General features: G+C 53.2%; 1 protein-coding gene and 1 pseudogene across 2 annotated transcripts in view; one reads left to right on the forward strand and one right to left on the reverse strand.

The window, feature by feature from the left end:
* Positions 1-4,418: 4,418 nt before the first annotated feature.
* Positions 4,419-5,140, reverse strand: LOC126503046 (gem-associated protein 8-like; annotated as a pseudogene).
* Positions 5,141-6,881: 1,741 nt separating this feature from the next.
* Positions 6,882-17,751, forward strand: part of Ndrg4 (NDRG family member 4) — a 33,695-nt gene continuing 22,825 nt past the window's right edge. For both annotated transcript variants that reach the window (XM_050143999.1, XM_050144000.1), the window contains exon 1: positions 6,882-6,953. The gene's annotated coding sequence lies outside the window, so the exon portion shown is untranslated. The remainder of the gene's footprint in view (positions 6,954-17,751) is intronic.

Here is a 17,751-nt window from a genome sequence, read left to right on the forward strand (position 1 = left end):
AGGCATTTTGTTTACCGCCACGGGACGAAGCCTTTACTCAGTAATTCATTTTTACTTGGTAATCCATTCGCCGACTTAGTCAACAACTATTGGCGGAAGTCTCCCTGGGGGCAGGACTTCCCTTTGCTTACAGTAAAGTCCCAGACCATGAAACCTAAACTGGCTATTGATGGCTTGGCCCCTTGGCTATAGGCTGGGCAATGAGGAAAAGTGAATGAGATGGGACCTTAAAAGAAAAGGGCTTATGGAGGAGCCAGGGCACCGGTTAAACAGGCTGCAGCAATGGCAAGGCCCAAGAAAGAAAGGACACTGGTTTAGAAGAGGCTTCTTGACCTTACAGCAGGGCTCCGTTCCCAGAGACTGGAGAGCTGAAAATCATAGACTCCGCCGAACCCTCTGAAAGCAACAATGCTGCCCACAGCAGTGCAGCCTTGCTGCCCGTGAAATCGCAAGTCTGACTTGGAGCTGCTCAAGAGAGCCTTGAACTGCCTACAACCTGCCTAGGAAAACACAAACTCCAAAGCATAGTGTCTACTGAACACACACTCTCAACACTCAGAAAATAATTCCCGCCGGGCGGTGGTGGCACACACCTTTAATCCCAGTACTCGAGAGGCAGGCGGATCTTTGAGTTTGAGGCCAGCCTGGTCTACAAGAGCTAGTTCCAGGCCAAGCTCCAAAGCTACAGAGAAACCCCGTCTAAAAAAACAAAAACAAAAACAAAAAAAAAAGAAAGAAAGAAAGAAAGAAAGAAAGAAAAAATAATTCCCATCACACCCTTCCCAGGAGAGGACCAGATAGAGATCTCTGACTCCACCCACATCTGCGGTCACAGCAGCCTTGAGAGAAGGTGTCCTTGGCTGGTCCAGCCACAGGATTGAATGGAACCCAAATTAGAGAAGTGGGCTTGGAGCCAGGCGTTGGTGGCGCACGCCTTTAATCCCAGCACTCGGGAGGCAGAGGCAGGCTGATCTCTGTGAGTGTGAGGCCAGCCTGGTCTACAGAGCTAGTTCCAGGACAGGCTCCAAAGCCACAGAGAAACCCTGTCTCGAAATAAAAAAAAAAAAAGAGAGAGAGAGAGAAGTGGGCTTGGGTCAAGTTCAGAGCAGGGTGGGGCTGTGACCATGACAATCCTAGAAGCCTGAGCTCACGGGAAGTGGTTCCAGCTCCCAGAGCCTCAAGACAGATTCTGTTGGGCGTGTGATTTCTCCTCGAGAAGGGGAATGGCTTTGCTCCTCCTCTCCACGGCCCACACCTCATCTTTCTGCCAGGTTCTCGTCTGCTGGGCGTGGATGTCTTCCTAGACTCACGGGAAGATGATGGAGACCGTGCGTCTGGTCAGTCCTGCAAGCTTATGCTGCAGCCAGTGGGCACGAAGGTACAGGGAAGCCACCAGCCACGAGGAGCGCCTTTCTCTGACCCTGCCCTGCCCTGCAAAGGACACTAAAAGGACCCCTCTGCTCTCTCCCTGTCACAAAGTACAGGCTCAAAAGCTCAACCTGTTTGGTTTGGCTAAATAGCTCGCCCACAGGTCTGTACCAGTTTTGTTTTCAATATTGTCTGAAGTGATTAACAGGACATTGCAATAACAAAAAAGAGAAGCTGATGGGCTTACTCCTCATTCTGTTCCTCCCACTGTAATGCTTTACAGAACTATAGAACACCATCAAAGCCCTGGGCTTTTACACCAGGTTCTTCTCCTTGGATTGGTCCCAGAACCCGCACAGGTGTGGGGACAGTCGTGCTTTGAGCACACACTGGCTTCCAGATGGGGATGAGCCAGCCCTGACAGGTGGTCAGAGAACACACAACCAGACAACGGAGGCTTCCGAGTGGCTCGCCAGACGCGTGTGCAAAGGCTTGGGTGGTGGGAGCTACTTATGATATTGCTTGCAGTTATGAAAAATGAATGCAAAATTCTAAATGTTCAAATATTAAGGGGTTGGCTAAGAAAGTCAGGTTCGCCAGCTGTTATTAGAGTAGAATTTTTGTTATTGAGATAGACTCTCACTTGATAGTCCAGGTTGGCCTAGAAACTACTATATAGTCCAGGCTGGCCTTGAACTTCTTTCTCGGCTTCCTTAAAGAATCATTTTTATCAAGATAAACATAAAATGGTAATGGTTATGTCCTAAAATGTAAATACTGAATAATAAAAATTTAGACAAAAATTTTCTTGCTATCTCTGTGTGTGTATGTGTGCATACGCGCATGTATAGGCTGACAGACAGAGCTCTTCTTGATCACCCCATCTGCTGACCTTCCATCTATCTGCAGGCTCAGTTGTCTCCTTCAGGAAGACCTTCCTGAGTACCACCGTCCCTCATTGCCTCCACAGTAACCTCAGTTATACAGCCTGACCGTGCCTTCCTGGTCCCTAGACTGTGGGCTGACTGCTGGTTTCTTCCACCAGTTCATGGAATTTCAAAAAAAGCTCAATGTTGGGTCAACTCTTGTTTCCAGTGGACTCTGGAGCATGAGGCTTGACACTGGAGGATAAGAAGCCCATGTCTCTGAAGGTGAGACGGGCTCCCTTCAGCGAGCTGTCTGGCACCTGGCCACTGAATAGGGATGGGAGGGGAGCCCCTGCCTCCTCCCTCCCTGCTAAAAGATGAAGTTTCTTTGGCCCCAGGCTCATCTGTGCCCCTGCCTAACCCAATCACTTAAGTTCTTCCACTTGCTCCCAGTCATGGTCACAAGGGGACCAGAGAGGGATGGTGACTCAGCCCAATTTATCACCACAATGGAAAAACCCAGTCACCTGTCCTCCTGGCAGCAGGCAGCGCTGTTTCTGCATCTGGAAGGGCAGCAAGACACACCGCTTTGAAGGTCCTTTTGTCTTTCACCTGCTGGAAAAAAGAATCAAGATGAGAAAACAGAAGGGAAGACCACTGGTTGACAATGGGGGCTCACAGTACAGTGCAAGTCTCGGGGACCAGGGACAACATGTTTCTCAGCACCAGGATCCATGCTAAGTGTCTATGTGTGTCATCTCTTAACAGTGCTGCAAGCCCACTGTTGCCTGGAATTGCTTCTGGGCACTTATTTGGCTACCAGAATCTCCATGCTAAGTGTCTATGTGTGTCATCTCTTAACAGTGCTGCAAGTCCACTGTTGCCTGGAATTGCTTCTGGGCACTTATTTGGCTACCAGCATCCAAGGTGATCCTATGAGGCAGAACCCACTTCCCTCTTTCTGGCTTCCTTTGCAGCTTTATCAGAGGGCCTGATCTGGGCTCCCCCAACCAGATGTGCTCTGAACCGTGAATTAGAAACTGAAACACACAGCATCCATCCACCGGGAGAGGATGGCAGCCGAGGTCGCAGCACCCACTCTGGTTCCAAGGCAGCTGTGGTCCAGATGGCAGCATACAGTGTCTGTATCCACAGGTACTGCTAGCTGCAACACCCCGGCCCGGGCACGACCCTGGCAATCTTAGTTCCAGATCAAGGCTGCCTGCTGACCAAGCCTGGCTTCTGCCATCCTGAGTTGCCAGATCCTTTAACCAAGTCCCCTCGTGCCCCAGTTAGCCAAAATAGGTTGTTTCATGTCTGACATTTCAGTCTGCTGTCAAAAGAGGAGACAGGATCTTCCTTCTCTAGCCTAGGCATGGCACAGCCCGTCTTTTGCTTAGTCTGCATAGCAGTGACTGACGGAGCATCTTCCAAGGAACTAGGAACAAGGCCAAGGACACTTCTTAGGGGCACTGTCCCTGCACAAGCTTGGCCCTCTGCTATGTTCCACTCCCCTCTGTTAAAACCCCACTATCAAGCTTGCCTTCAAGCAGCAAGCGGCCTCCGTAGGGAGCTAAAGATGAGGGAAGCCCCACAGCTCAGGGGACTGGCAGTGGGTTCTTCTCTTCTGCTGGCTCAGAATCAATCTTGCAGTGACTTGTCCACAGCATCTGCTCCCACAGCGACAGTCTCCCGGGGGCTTCAATGGTCACCTTTTTCATTGTCTAGCAAGTTGCCAAGTCCTGGGGTTGGAATGCAAATCCTGACACAACAGGTCCTGTGAGCCAAACTGTAGCAGCTCAAGGTCATTGCAGACACTGGGCCTCACACAGACAGACCCGAGCTCTTGCCAGGAAGCCTTTTACAACCTCTAGGGCCTGTTTTCCTCCATTTCTAGGCAAGAACTTCAGTGAACTGGACATTACTAGCAATTCCAGTACAACACAACTATTGGTTTATGTCAGGGGAATCTTGCTCATGTCGGCAGTATATCCCGACAGAACACTATGTAGCTGCTAGATGCATCCAGCACATGAAGGGCCCACGGGACTTGCTGAACATGTTTCTTCCAGTCTACGTGCCTCTTTCTCTGAGAAACGCCCAGAAGAGAATACATCCCAAACAAAGGCAGTGAAGCTAAGGGCTGCATTCAGGAGGTACTCCCTAGGGTCCCTGTGTCAGGGCTCAGAACTTCAGGGGAATGACAGGCTAGTACTTGGGGCTGTTTTCCGTCATATTTCTTGTCAAAACTCAGCTGTAAAGAAGCCTCGATGACCAGGATCTTGGGAGCACTGGTCCCATACAAGCGCTTCGCCTCGGCCTGACGCTGTGCCCTGGGGCTTCTCTGACAGGGTTCCACTGATCCACTGATGGGTGGCGGTTGTGGTACAGGTCACGGTCGGCATTCACATAGCCACCAGGCGCCTGTTCCACATCCAGCTTTGGCTGTTGCCTTTGCTTTTCTCAGTGCTTCTCAGCCTCCAGAAAGTACTGGTGCAGCTCCTCGGTGATCCCCATATTGTTCAGGACACATTCTACTTCATCATCTGACTCTGCTGCCCGCTCTTCCCTTCCCACAGTGCTCCTTCAACTTCTCTGGTGGATGCCCGGGTCCTCACAGCTGTCACGCAGAGGCCACCCAGAGCTTTCAAATATGAAGAAGAAATGTAGGGCAACTCCTGCCAGGCCGTGTGCTTGGCTTGGAAGGCTGAAAGACATTCAGCTTTAGAAGCACGGGGGCTCCAGGGAAGAAGTGCATGAGGCGAGAACCATGGGAAATGAGACAGGAGTCCCTGAACTTTCTGTAGGCAGTCTGGTGCCTGTGCATCCAAGCTACTGTGTGATGACAATGTCACCAGAATTGTGCATATACCAGGTAAGAATACCTACATTCGGTAGCCCTCCATCTTGACGCCATTATTACTATCTCTGATTGGAAAATCCAAGTGGGCTCCAGTGTGCACAAACTTGCAAATGTCAAGCAAGGGCATGTCAGGCAGCGGGCATCTTATCCTGTGACTCATCCTGAAATACCTGAAAAGGGCAGAAGTTGGAAAGTCTGACTCTACGAGGCAGCAATGACCATCTCACCATCACCTATAATAACAACCACTTATTGAACACTAAAACCATGTATCTGGCAAGACACTAAACATGGCCTTCAGTGTCTATCATTGACTTCGGGGTGGTATGTATGTGTGTGGTACATGTGTACGCATGTTTGCACTTGTGTGGGCGCCCATGTGTGCATGCCCCTGCTTGCTGCAAGTTGACACTGGGTGTCTCCATTTTGTTTACTGAGGCAGTCTCTCCACGAGCCTGTAGCTCATCACCCAGCTAGCCCAGCTACCCAGGAGGCCCCACAGATGGAGTCTTTGTCTCTTGGGATTACAGACGGCCACTGAAGAGACTCTGGCCAGCTTGAGCAGGGCAAGCATGACTCCAGCAGACTTTGCCCTTTTCTCCCTGAGTTCTTCTGTCCCCAAGGTCCAGCTACTAAAGTATTGATGTCCAGCAATCAAAAACCCCCTTTGGCTCATTTAATTAACATGTCCAATCAAAATTAAACACCTCATCCTAACATGGGGTTTCCCCTCTTTACCTTTATAAAACCGACATTTTCCTCTGTGCCACGTCTGTCTCCTCTGTCCAGAGGACAAATACCCCTGCCCCCTTTCCCTTATTCCCTTCCCCTTCTCCTTCATCCTCTAGCTTCTGTCTTTGTCTCTTATTGCCTGTCCTTTGACCCTGTGGGGCAAATAAATCTCCTTTGTTCGAGAACTTGGTCTTGGGGTTCCTAAGCCAACACTTTCCCTTTCGGCCATCATGTCTACCGGGCTTTAAGTGGGTTCTGAGGATCTTAATTCTGTTTGCAGGGCAAGCGCTTTATCTTGAGCCATCTTCCACTGTCCTCCCTGACCCGGGCTCCCTCCTCCCCCACCCCGCCCCGCCCCGTCTCGTGATTTAACAGGCTTCTTCTGAGGTCAGCTCCATCCCAGTTTCACCGAGTGGGAAGAGGCTAGAAGAGAGTAATAACTCAGAAGTCACAGGGGTGAAAAAGAAATAAAGTGCTTGAAAGTGTGAACCCCTACTTTTCTACCTACAGAACCAGAGCCCAAGGAAAGAAAGGTTTCAGAGATGCTTCATTCAGTCACCAAACTGCCCCACCCCAACTCCTTTAACAAAGGAAGACACCAAGAGGGAGGGATTTCCCAAACCTCCAGAAACCAAGCTTGCTGCTCTGGTCTCAACGCTTGCCCAAAGCACCACACAAGCTGTAAACAGGGATGTGTACCCCACCTGCAGCCATCAAAAGCTCAGCAGCTTCTTCAGCGGGCAGTCGAGTTAATTCATTGCCACTTCAAGTGTTGGCCACCTGAAGCCAGGGCCAGCGTGCGTCCACGCGGAGCGCTGTGCAGAAGGGGGACCCTCACTGGGAGCCCGTCAGAGGTGAGCTGCAGACTGCCTGGGTCTGTGCCAGGCTGTCGGTCATCCCACCGGGCCTCCCGCCCACTCCCACAGCCGGTGGCCGCCCCGGAACAGCCACCAAGCAGGACGGGCGGTTCGGCCCACGCCCACCCACCCACGTGGGCACGCCCCCCGGCGCGGCGCCCCGCCCCCAGCTCCGGGGCTTGCTTGTGCCGAGAACCTGCACCGCTCGTGGGCGGCGACGTCCAGGCCCGGCTCCCGCCTGCGCGACCGTGTCGCTCGGCAGCCTGGGTGAGTCGCCGCGCCCTCACCCCTGTCATCCCCTCTCGGTGCAGTCACACTGCAGCCCCGCACCATCTTCCGCGGCCACCTCCCGCCCACGCGAGGGCGACGCCCTGTCTCCCAGCCATCCCTCCCCTTCTTGGCCCCGAACCCCGGAGACAGGGACACTTGTCTTGCCGCGACGGCCGGGGGCAGCAGGCGTCTTTGTTCGCGTGTAGCCCCTCCCGCGGTGCCACGCTCCCTCCCTTCGGCGCTCACCCCGGCCAGGTGGCGGCGGGTGTCTTTTGGGGTGCGAGGCTGTGCCATTGGTGGATTTTTTTAAACCCTGCTGGAGGGGGCGGTGAGCGCTCCGCGCTACCGGCTGCTGCTCCCGCCGCTCGAGCTCTCCCGCCGCTCCTCTCTGCGGCTACCGTGCGCCTTGCCCCGGGCGGCCCAGCGCGCTCCCCGGACGCCGAGATGAAGGTGCTGGGACACAGGCTCCAACTGCTGACAGGTACCGCAGCCCGCCGCTCGCCACTGCCGCTTTCCGACTTAGAGCAGGCTCGAGGCGCGGTGGCCCAGGTTGGAAGGGGCGATCCCGGGTGCGCATTCCCAGGGGAGCGAAACCTGGAACACACCGGGCTCTACTGAGTCCCTGGCACCGGTGTCTGGGAGGGTGGAGCGCCGGCGCTGGGGTCGTGGAGCGGCGAGAGAGGTCCCCTGCGGTGTCCCGCCAGCTCCGAGCAGCATCCCCAAAGGCTCTGTCTATCAGTCAACTGTCGCTTGACCCCTGAGAAAGCAGCCTTGGGCCTCCTGGGAGAGCGGGGAGAACCTGTGCAAGGGCTTCTTCCTGCTCGCCTATGACGGTCAGAACCCCATTTCTCTCTGGGGAGAAGTTTCTTGCTGGAAGTAGAGTCAAATGGCCTGAGAAGGTGGAAGCTAGTGTCATCCACCTTGGGACCACCACGGAAAGAAACCAGATGCCCCACTGAGGGCATCCTTCGGCCAGTGACTGGAATGTCTTGGAGAAGATAGATGCCTAGAGGAGATGGGAAAGGGAGCAAGGACAGGGGTCAGGTGTCTGAAAGGTCCTCACACATGAAACCCAACAGCACTGGAGGCTGCTGTGTTCCCAGGGTGGAGGTGGACACCTGGCCTGGAGGTGACAGGCCCTGTCCAGACCCCACTGGACCCAGCTGGGCCCAACCCATGTATACCCGATGAACATATTCCAAGAGATGCCTTCCCACACTTGGGGTCCTGGTAGAACGCAGGCCCCAGACCATAAAATGAGGAAGGGGCTGCCGCTCCCTGTGTGTAGTCGGGAACCAGAATGGGATCTGGGGCTGGGAGCAGAGAGGATGCAGAGCTTAGAGCAGAGGCTGCATTTGAAGGTACAAAGTAGAACTTTCCGTTCATGGGAAGGGAGGCCACATTTCAAGCTGAAGCATCAAGGGGTGGTCTGTGTGGACCCTCTGGTGCCAGTGACTTGATCCAGGAGTGGCTTAGCACTGGAGGGCCCCGTATGTGTTGGGGATGATGGGAGCTGGAGGGAAGTAGGCCAGGTAAAGGTTTGGGCTGTGAGTGTGTGTGAGCATGTGTGTGTGAAAGTGTGCATGTGTGTGTGGTGGGGTGTGAGAGGAAAGTAGGCCAGATGAGGGTTTGGGCTGTTTGCTAAACCACGGTGGGCCATGCTGAGCTCATAGAGAAGGGCTCATAGGAATCCCTGGCTGGGTGTTTGGGGCACCCACCACCTCCTTTCAGCTTTTTCTTATGGCTCTCACATGAGACAGACCTGGCCACCCACCTTGAAGAGAGCTGCAGGCAAGTTAACTCCTCAAAACACCCTGATGGAAGGGAAGAGGTCTGTGGAGCCTGGGGTTCAGAGTCCTGCTTGAGCGCAGAACCAGGTCCTCCCATCTCCATGTGGCCCTCAGAGAGAATGGATGAGGGATGCTGGCATCACAGTGAGGGTCTGGACAGGGGTTCCATGTGCAGTGTGCCCTTAGGCCCTCATTGAGCTGTGCCAGGCTTTCTGAACCCCTGGCCAGGCGTCGACGGGACTCTGTTAGTGTCGTGAGCTCCCAGTGTACCAGACCTGGCTGTGGCCAGGCGTGGTGGTACACCTGTAATCTTGTCACCCAAGAGGCTGAAGCACGAGGGCGGGCGGTGAATTTAGGGCCAGCCCGGGCTGCGGAATGAGTTCTGAACCCCTTTTGTTATCTCCTTCATGCACCCCTCTGCTCTCACCCCCCCCCACTCCCTTTTATCTCATAGGTTTAAACTCCAGCCACAGCTAGCAGTGATTTCTTTTTTTTTCTTTTCTTTCTTTTTTTTTTTTTTTTTTTTTTTTTTTTTTTTTTTTTTTTTTTTTTTTTTTTTTTTTTTTTTTTTTTTTTTTTTTNTGGTTTTTCGAGACAGGGTTTCTCTGTGGCTTTGGAGCCTGATCTAGAACTAGCTCTGTAGACCAGGCTGGTCTCGAACTCCCAGAGATCCGCCAGCCTCTGCCTCCCGAGTGCTGGGATTAAAGGCGTGCGCCACCGTCGCCCGGCAGCAGTGATTTCAAACAGGTTGTCTAACCTCCTGCGTACGGTCTCCTTATACAGACACCTAAGAGATGCCATGAGGTCTTCTGAGGCACAGCAGGTAACACATCTGATTGGGACCTCAAGGGTCCCTCCACTTTGACTCCTTCTCCTGATAATGAAGGAGTCTACCTGCCTTGCCCTGTTGGCTAGTAAGGACTTGGGATCTGCCACATACACACTCCATGTTACCCCTGCTGACAGGCAACTGGCAGATTTTTTTTTTTTTAACTCATCTCCTTGGAGTGATGTTTAGGTGACAGGTTGATGGGTTTGTTGTGGTAGCATACAGCAGGTGCTCAGTTCAGGAGGCTCAAACCTCCTGCTCATCACCTGTGCTTCCAGGATGGTTTTGCAGAGGCTTCTGACCCTTGCCGCACCCCCCCCCCCCGCCCCAGGAACTTGGTTCTAGTAGTTCTGGCGGCTTCCATCTTACCACTGTACCTATTTCTGCTGGCAGCGTCGGTTACTTTGCCACATCCTCGTAGCCGAGAGTGGGTGATGCATAGCCTCCCTGATGTGCCCACGGCCTCCTGCCTGCTCAACTTCGGGCCAGACTAAGCCATTCCTCAGCTCATTTCCTCCTCTGTGAAATGGGATGGAGCAGCGCCTTCCACGCTTAGATGTGAGCAAGATGTGAGCAAGTTTCTAAGCTCGCTCCTCAGTGCCCTGTGGTCTCTCGTCCCTCTGCTCAGTGGCATCCAGTCCCCTCGCCGGGTTCTCCACAGTAGACCTTTGAGGACCAGGAAACCTCACTGCCTTGCTGCAGCCAGCATCCCAGTGAAGTGGTGGTGTGTATTGAGACGGAGGAGCTAGAGAGGGAGACTCGGGGTCCCAAATCTAGTCCCCAAAGGCAGTTCTGTGCCTCAGTTTCCCCTCAACAGGCCCACCAACAATCGGGCACTATTTAAACATATCCTGTAAAACTATGAGAGATTCCCCACAACTACAGTGGTTTTGATGAGAATGGCCCCATAGCCTCGTATACGTAAAAGCTTGGTCCCTGCTGGCGGGAGTGGGGTTAGGGAGTGGGGAGTCCAGGTCCTCTGTCCACTGCGTGCAAGAAAAGCTGGTGCCACTCTCGTGAAGAGCAGATGGGTGGTGGTGTCTCAGGGCTGTGCCTCTGCAGTTGAATTCTTAGGAACAAATCAAGACGCGTGCAGGGGTATCCATTCAGGGATGTGCGTCCTGTCATTAGTTACTGGAGAAAGTGGCAAGTTGTGGACAGTAGAAGAAGGTGTTCAGCTCAGGACACACGGCCCAGGCCGTTTACCCACCGCCCAGATGGCCCCTTCACAATGTGTGATCCTCACGGTGGTGACAGCTCGCAGGTCCGTGGCCTTCACTGCCGCAGTCTCAGGTGCCTGCTGTCTGTCATCTGGCCATCATCTGAGTAGCATACTTCCCCTTTTAAGGAAACTGAGGCACAAAATAGTTAAATCACTTGCCGGAGGTCACAGAGCTGGCTCTGGGGGTGGAGATGTTTCCTTAGAATCGTGTTTCCTGCCCTAAAAAGTAGCATTTTCAAGGCTGCGGCTCTTTAGCCCCCAAACCAAAGCTTTTTCAAGGTGGTTATGGGCATTGAAAAAGCCATGGTGGACAGATGGGCAGAAATTACAATACCTTTCCTTTGTCTCCCAGGGTATATAATTTTCTTTTTTTTCTTTCTTCATTTTTCTTGGTGAATGTATGTTACATGAACATCAAATTTACCTTTTTTTTTTTATGATGGGCTCTTTGGTAGCTCAGGTTGGCCTTGAACTTACTGTGAACTGAGGATAACCTTGAAATTCTGACCCTCCTGCTTCCAGTTCCCTAGTGCTGGAGTTACAAGAGTATGCCACTATGCCTGATGTATAAGGTCCTGGGGATTGAACCCATACAGGCAAGCACCGCACCAACCGAGTAGCATCCCCAGCAGTTACGTTCTGTTACCCCCCCCCAACTGAGAAATAGCCAGCTGTGATGGTTCACACCTGTGGTCCTAGCTCTTAGGAGGCTGAGGAGGTTCCGGCGAGAGGGAGACTGCCTCAGCAAAAACAAAAATACAGATGAATAAAACTGAAGCTTTGCAGATGCAGGAGAGCACCCTGAGGGCTGTGGTTCCGAGGAACCCGTCCTGCATGCTCAGGGACAACGCAGCGCATGCGCCTATCTGTCATGCTGAGGGGACGATCTAAGGACGCACAGCCAGGGTCTGAGGGCTCGTGGGAGTTGGCCTTCCAAGAGCCCAAGAGAAAGCAGATACTGCAGCCTAAAGAGCATCCCAGGGAGAGGTAGAGCTATGTGAGCACAGTATGCAAGCTCCACTCTCAGCCTCCCAGCATAAATCCATACCTCCGTTTCCCCTTGTGTGTTCAGGGTGTACTAGCCCGAAAAATGACCCCAGGCAGGTATCTTGACCTTAGTTCCTAGAACCTAGGAGTGTTAGCATAAACGCTGAAGGGACCTTGCTGATGGGGTTAAAGATTTCATCTGGAGAAAGTTACTGGATTAGCTGGTGGGCCCTTTATGTACCTGCTTGCCCCTCTAAGGGGAGGGGGCAGAAACGGGCCCAGTACAGAAGCAGAGGCCCAGAGCAAGCTGCTCTGATGTTGGCCAGGCGGTGGGGAGGGCCACCAAGTGCTGGGGGCGTGCCTCACAGACCCCTGACTTCACCCAGCCCTCCAAAACTGTAAGGGAGTTAAGTCCAGGTAATGAAGATTCATCATATTGATGCCACCAAGATAATGAAGATTTATCAGACCTGGCGCTGGAAAGTGACCTCCCCTGCCGAGAAGGTGGCAGGCCCTTCAGGGTTGGGTCTGCATGGAGGCTTCCCATCATCCCTGGCTGTATGACCTGCAGCTGAACCTGGCTGTGCCCCACTGTGGTCCTGGGCTCAATGGAGAAAGCTCCGTAGAAGCCTGCACTGACTGTGTTCCCACCCTACCTGTCACACCCTGGTCCCCTCGGGTACGGGAAGAAGAATGTGTAAACACCTACACACATGCACACACACACACACACACACACACACACACACACTTCCTAGCTCTTAAGCCTTTGGAGTCCAATGTTGACGAAATGTCCACTCCGGAGTGATTGGAAGAATGCACATTTTGGGGATACGCCAGCTTCTTCAGCCCACTGCAGGCAGCAGCTAGCTGGGGGTGTTATGTACCCCATACAAGGCAGGTGAGACAGGGACTTCAGCCACTTTGGGAGACACTGAGGGAAGTACTTCTGGGTGTCTTCAGAGTATAGAGGTGGTCCCATAGCTGAGTCCAGGGTTCGTGAGCCTTCAGACCATGCTCTGTATCCAAAACTGTCTCCTGATGGCTCCAATGGCCAGACCTTAAGTGCCAGAAATGGCTTCTAGCAGTGTTAACACCTTGATACTCTGTGGCGGGTGTGCCTGGTAGGCTGGGGTGGGGCCTAGGATAGGAGTGGGACCTGGGGCAGGATGGGCCCTTTTCCTGGTGAGGGGGCTCCCAGTAGACAATGCCTAAGCTCGCTTCCCACCCACACAGCAGATGCCAAAACCTTCCCAGCTGTCGACCAGCACGGCTCAGGCGGCAAACTACCCTGCCATCTTCCTGCCTCCCTGTCTTTCACACCAGAAGGCCCTACTGTTTCTGCTCAGAGCACCAGCTCAGAGGGCCTTTCTGGTCCCAGGCTAACCTCATACTTCCTGTGTAGCTGAAGAGGATCTTGAACTTCTGACCCTCCAGTCTGTACCTCTCAAGTGCTGGAATTAGAGGAGTCTCTTCAGGGCTCTGCCTCAGTTTCCCTGTCAGCTTTCCAGGCTGAGGTGACTGCCCCATTCAGCCTGTCCTGCTCACCCCACTCCTCTCCCTCCCTGCTCTACCCAGCCTTCCTTGCCTTCACCCCACCAAGCAGGCAAGCACTCACCTTTGACCTTGGTCGTTCCTCCAGCTTGAATGCTCTTCCTGGACTCCCAAGCCTCCTTCCTGCCTTCCTCAAGCTTTTGTTTGTGTCTCTTCAGCGAGGTGACACCTCTAACCACCCTAATTGAAATGGCAACCCCCAGGTCTCACTCTGTCCCTTCCGTGGCCTCCGTGTACAACCCCCAGGCCCCACTCTGTCCCCGCTGTGGCCTCTGTGAGCAACCCCCAGGTCCCACTCTGTCCCCGCTGTGGTCTCCGTGTACCACCCCTGGGCCCCGCTCTGTCCCTTCCGTGGCCCCTGTAAACAACCCCCAGGCCCCGCTCTGTCCCTTCCGTGGCCTCCGTGCACAAAAGCGCACACATAGGTCTGTCAGTCATTTGCCCTGCCCCATCCACATTCAGGTTGGAATCTGTTGTCGGTGTTTTCTCCCTGGTTCCTGAGACAGGGCCTGAAGACCACAGAGCTCGTATCTCTTACATGACTGAGACCAAAAATGGGTCAGATTTCAGGGTTTTTAGAATTGCAGGTATCTGACTGTTCTTGTACAATATCTCTGACCACAAAACCCAGGGTCTAAAATGTTCAGATTTAACCTTTTGAGTGTGGGGTCAGGTAGGGGTGTGTGGCACACACCTTTAATCCTAGCACTCGGGAAGCAGAGGCAGACAGATCTCTTTGAGTTTGGGTCCAGGCTGGTCTATAGAATGAGTTCCAGGATAGCTAGCGTTACACAGAGAAACCCTGTTTCGGGGAAGAGGGGGGGTGGACCTTAACAAAAACAAAACCGTGAGTGCTATGTCGATGTTCAGAAAACTTCAGACCTCAAATGGCACCCTCCAAAGTTTCCAAGTTTAACTGGATGAGGTGGCACTCACGTGCCACCATCCGTGGGCAGCTGAGGCAGGACGGACGGAGAGATCACGGTCATATCTTGGGGCACTACAGCCCTTCACATTTGTGAGCAGCACCAGTGACCAAGCCCAGACGATACCTGGCCAGCGAATGGCCTGGGTCACCGGGTTCACCACTGGGCCGCCATCATCCCTACCTAAAGCACACAGATTCAGGATTGAGGACCCTCCAAGGGAGGCGTGGATGCCGCTGCCTGAGGAGAATACGGCAGGTGGCACCTCCTACAGACCGGGCACTTGAGAGAGAAGGCTGGCAGGTGGCTGGCGCTGTGGAGCCCTTTTTGCGGCGACACTGATATCTAGAGTGCTGATTAAACAGGTGGCCTGGAGGGGCTTTGCTGAGGAAAATGCCCGGAGGAGATGTGTGTCACCCCCTGTCTGAGACCGCGGCACAGATCTGGGCTGGGATGGCGTCCTGCCTCGGCTTATTACCTTTTTGACTCTTACACCGGGATCCGGGACAAGCGTGTCTTTGTTTCTGGGAAATTCGCCAGGCTGGGCAGACACAGCTGAGTTGAGTGGGATGCCTGTGCGGAGGAACTTTGAGAATTTCTGACGGAAGCGCCAAACGAAGCTTCGAACTTGTGTAGGTCACGGTTACCCGTGCAGGTGCCAACTGGTGCAGTCCTGAGAGCTGTGGGTCAGGGACTGAGTTTAAGATCAGCGAGGGCTTAGTTGTTGGGGGGCGGGGTTTGCGTGTGGAAAGCCCCGCCCATTCCCTTCCCTGTGTCTTCTTTTTGCACAACGGGAAGGGTCTCTTCTCCCAGAAAAATGTCACAAACATAATTCGTGTCAGCTGTACGTGGCAGAAAACTGATGATGATCACGGATTAAGCAAGCCGTGTTCCCCTCTTCTACACAGGGCCTGGATTTCTAGTTACCTGTGTTGCCACTGCTATCCCTAGTGTCTTACCTCTGAATCCAAGGTAGTTGCTCAAGCTCCTGCCATCGTATCTTCGTTCTAGCCAACTGGCAGGGAAGGAGCCAAAGTAGAGTTTATCTTGGGTCAGTGAGGCAGTTCACTGGATAAAGGCACTTGTAGCAGAGCCTGATAATCTGAGTTCCAGCCACAGAAACCCAGGTGTCAGGAGAGAACTGACTCCCACAAACTGTCCTCTGACCTTCACAAGCAGGTCATAACACTTGCACACCCATCATAACAAAGCAATGCTCTGCGAGGTGGTGGCACGGCGCACCTTTGAACCCAACAGTGGGAGGCAGAGGCAGGGGAATCTCTGAATTCAAGGCCAGCGTGGTCTATCAGATTCTGGGACCAAACAAGTTCCAGGACTGGCTCCATTGCTACTGGAAAACCCTGTCTCAAAAAAAAAAAAAAAAAAAAAAAAAAGGAATACTACATCAAAGTCACAAGCTACACACTCAGAACTCAGGTGTTACATCTCATGGTCATGAGCATCATTCCCATTGCCAACCTGCTCTTCTAAATTTCTCTTCTAAAATTCCTCAGTGAGGAAAGGGGCAGAGCAGGCATCGGGTTGGCAACGTCTCCTGAGGTGGTTGGGCACTCCACACTGTTGCTGCCAGGGGTGCTGTTAGGATTTTCGTTCCCTCTACCCTGGGTCGGGGGATCAGAAGTTTCCTGCTTGGATCTGTGGTGTAAAGAGGAACGGAGCTTACACGCGAGCTGTGCCTCAACTCCCAGCTGCAGAGCGCCTCGCGGGCATGCTCTAAATCTCTGGTTGTCCTTAATGATGTGTACAATGTGTCGCTTCTGGTCCAGTGGTGTCTTAGAGGAGATGAAATCTGGTATAGGAATAGAAATCCGTTTGATCGCCTCTCATCCAGCGCCGTTGACAGGTGAACTGTTACTCCACCTGGAGCCCTGTGAGGATTTCGTTTTGAATTTGCTGACACAGGCGCGTATTTCTTACAGAAATGGGATTTTTTTTTAAATCCTTACTGTGTGGCATGTCCTTGTCCATAGCTGTGTGTCTTTTTTTGGTTGCATGACACCTCTGCGCATAGGCGCTCTCTGTGTGTTGGCCTTCTCGTCACGTGAATTGCTTGAGCATTTTTTTTTTATTTTATGTGTATTGCCTGCATGTGTGTCCGATTTTGGATTTGTAGACAGTTGTGAGCTGCCATGTGGGTGCTGGGGGAATTTAACTCAGGACCTTTGGAAGAACAGTCAGTGTTCTTAACCACTGAGCTATCTCTCCAACCCTGCTTGAGCATTTTTTACCGCTCTGGCAGAGTCTGGGGTCCTCATATACTCCTCTCGGCATGTCCGCAGTATTTCCTCTAGGGTTTGCACCCTGACACAGAACCAGAGCTGACAAGCTACCAGGTTGTCCCCTCCCTACCCCTTCCCTCACCCTTATCACCTTCCAGGCTGTTGCCCATGAAGAACATAATAATGGTTGGGGTTAGGGGGGTAGACAGTTGTTGGAGCCCAGTGAGAAAACAGGAGAGCTAAGGGGCAGCAGCTAGAGCGGACATTGGAAAGCTGGCCAGGGAAGAAACGTCCTATGGCCTCAGGTCCAGCCTCTGTCTCCCCTGCTGTGTGAGGACGCTCCCTGGACCCTCCCCGGGTCCATAGCATCTTCCCTGGGTGCCCTCTCCTTCTGTGCTGTCTTCTCACTGGTGAGGTGGAAACGCTGAAGAAGAGACCCTACCCTCTGTGGTCAGGGTAGGGAAAAGGGGGCAGCATTCAGGGAGGATGGCTCCAAACCCCTAATATTGGGGTTCTTGGGGCTCAGGGTCAGATGTGGCTGGAGCAGTGGAGGACCCTAGGCCAGCTACATCTGGAAGGGTGTTGGGGTGGGCAGGTTTGGAGGCTGTCCTTGCGACAGCCTTCAGGTGTTTGTTCATTTGATTATTCTTGTGACCATAGATCCTGTGCCTGTCAGGGATACAGCCCAGCTGGGCAATAGGGACTGGCCTGGATCTTGGCTGGTCAGGTTCCCTCACAGGTGGGAAAACAGAAGCCCTGTTCAGTCCTCTCTTCTGCCTTGGTGCCACTTGGTGCTCCTGAGTTTGTCGCCTTGACACTGCTCAGGTCTTGGTTCCCTTCTGGTGTTTCTGGGTGGGCAGTTAATGGGCGTTTTGGGGACATGGAGCACTCCATGACACCAAATGTTGGGAGTCCCACTGGGGAAACATCTAAAATCCCATATGTATCTCAAACACTCGCACCCTGCCTGTTCTACCGCTAGCTGACTGATTGCACTCATCTGATAGTTTCCTACCTACTAAAAGAAAAAGGAGAGAGAGGATGCCACAGTAACCACCATCACCACCACTGGTGCACAGCTGGAGAATGAGGCAGGGTGTATAATGTACAGCTGGATGGGAGGCAGGGTGGTGGTGCACAGCTGGACAGGAGGCAGGGTGGTGGTGCACAGCTGGACAGGAGGCAGGGTGGTGGTGCACAGCTGGACAGGAGGCAGGGTGGTGGTGCACAGCTGGACAGGAGGCCGG

Source organism: Alexandromys fortis, unplaced genomic scaffold (genome assembly GCF_014885135.2).
Source record: "Alexandromys fortis isolate MF-2015 unplaced genomic scaffold, M_Fortis_MF-2015_v1.1 scaffold_1, whole genome shotgun sequence".
NCBI classification, from domain to species: Eukaryota; Metazoa; Chordata; class Mammalia; order Rodentia; family Cricetidae; genus Alexandromys; species Alexandromys fortis.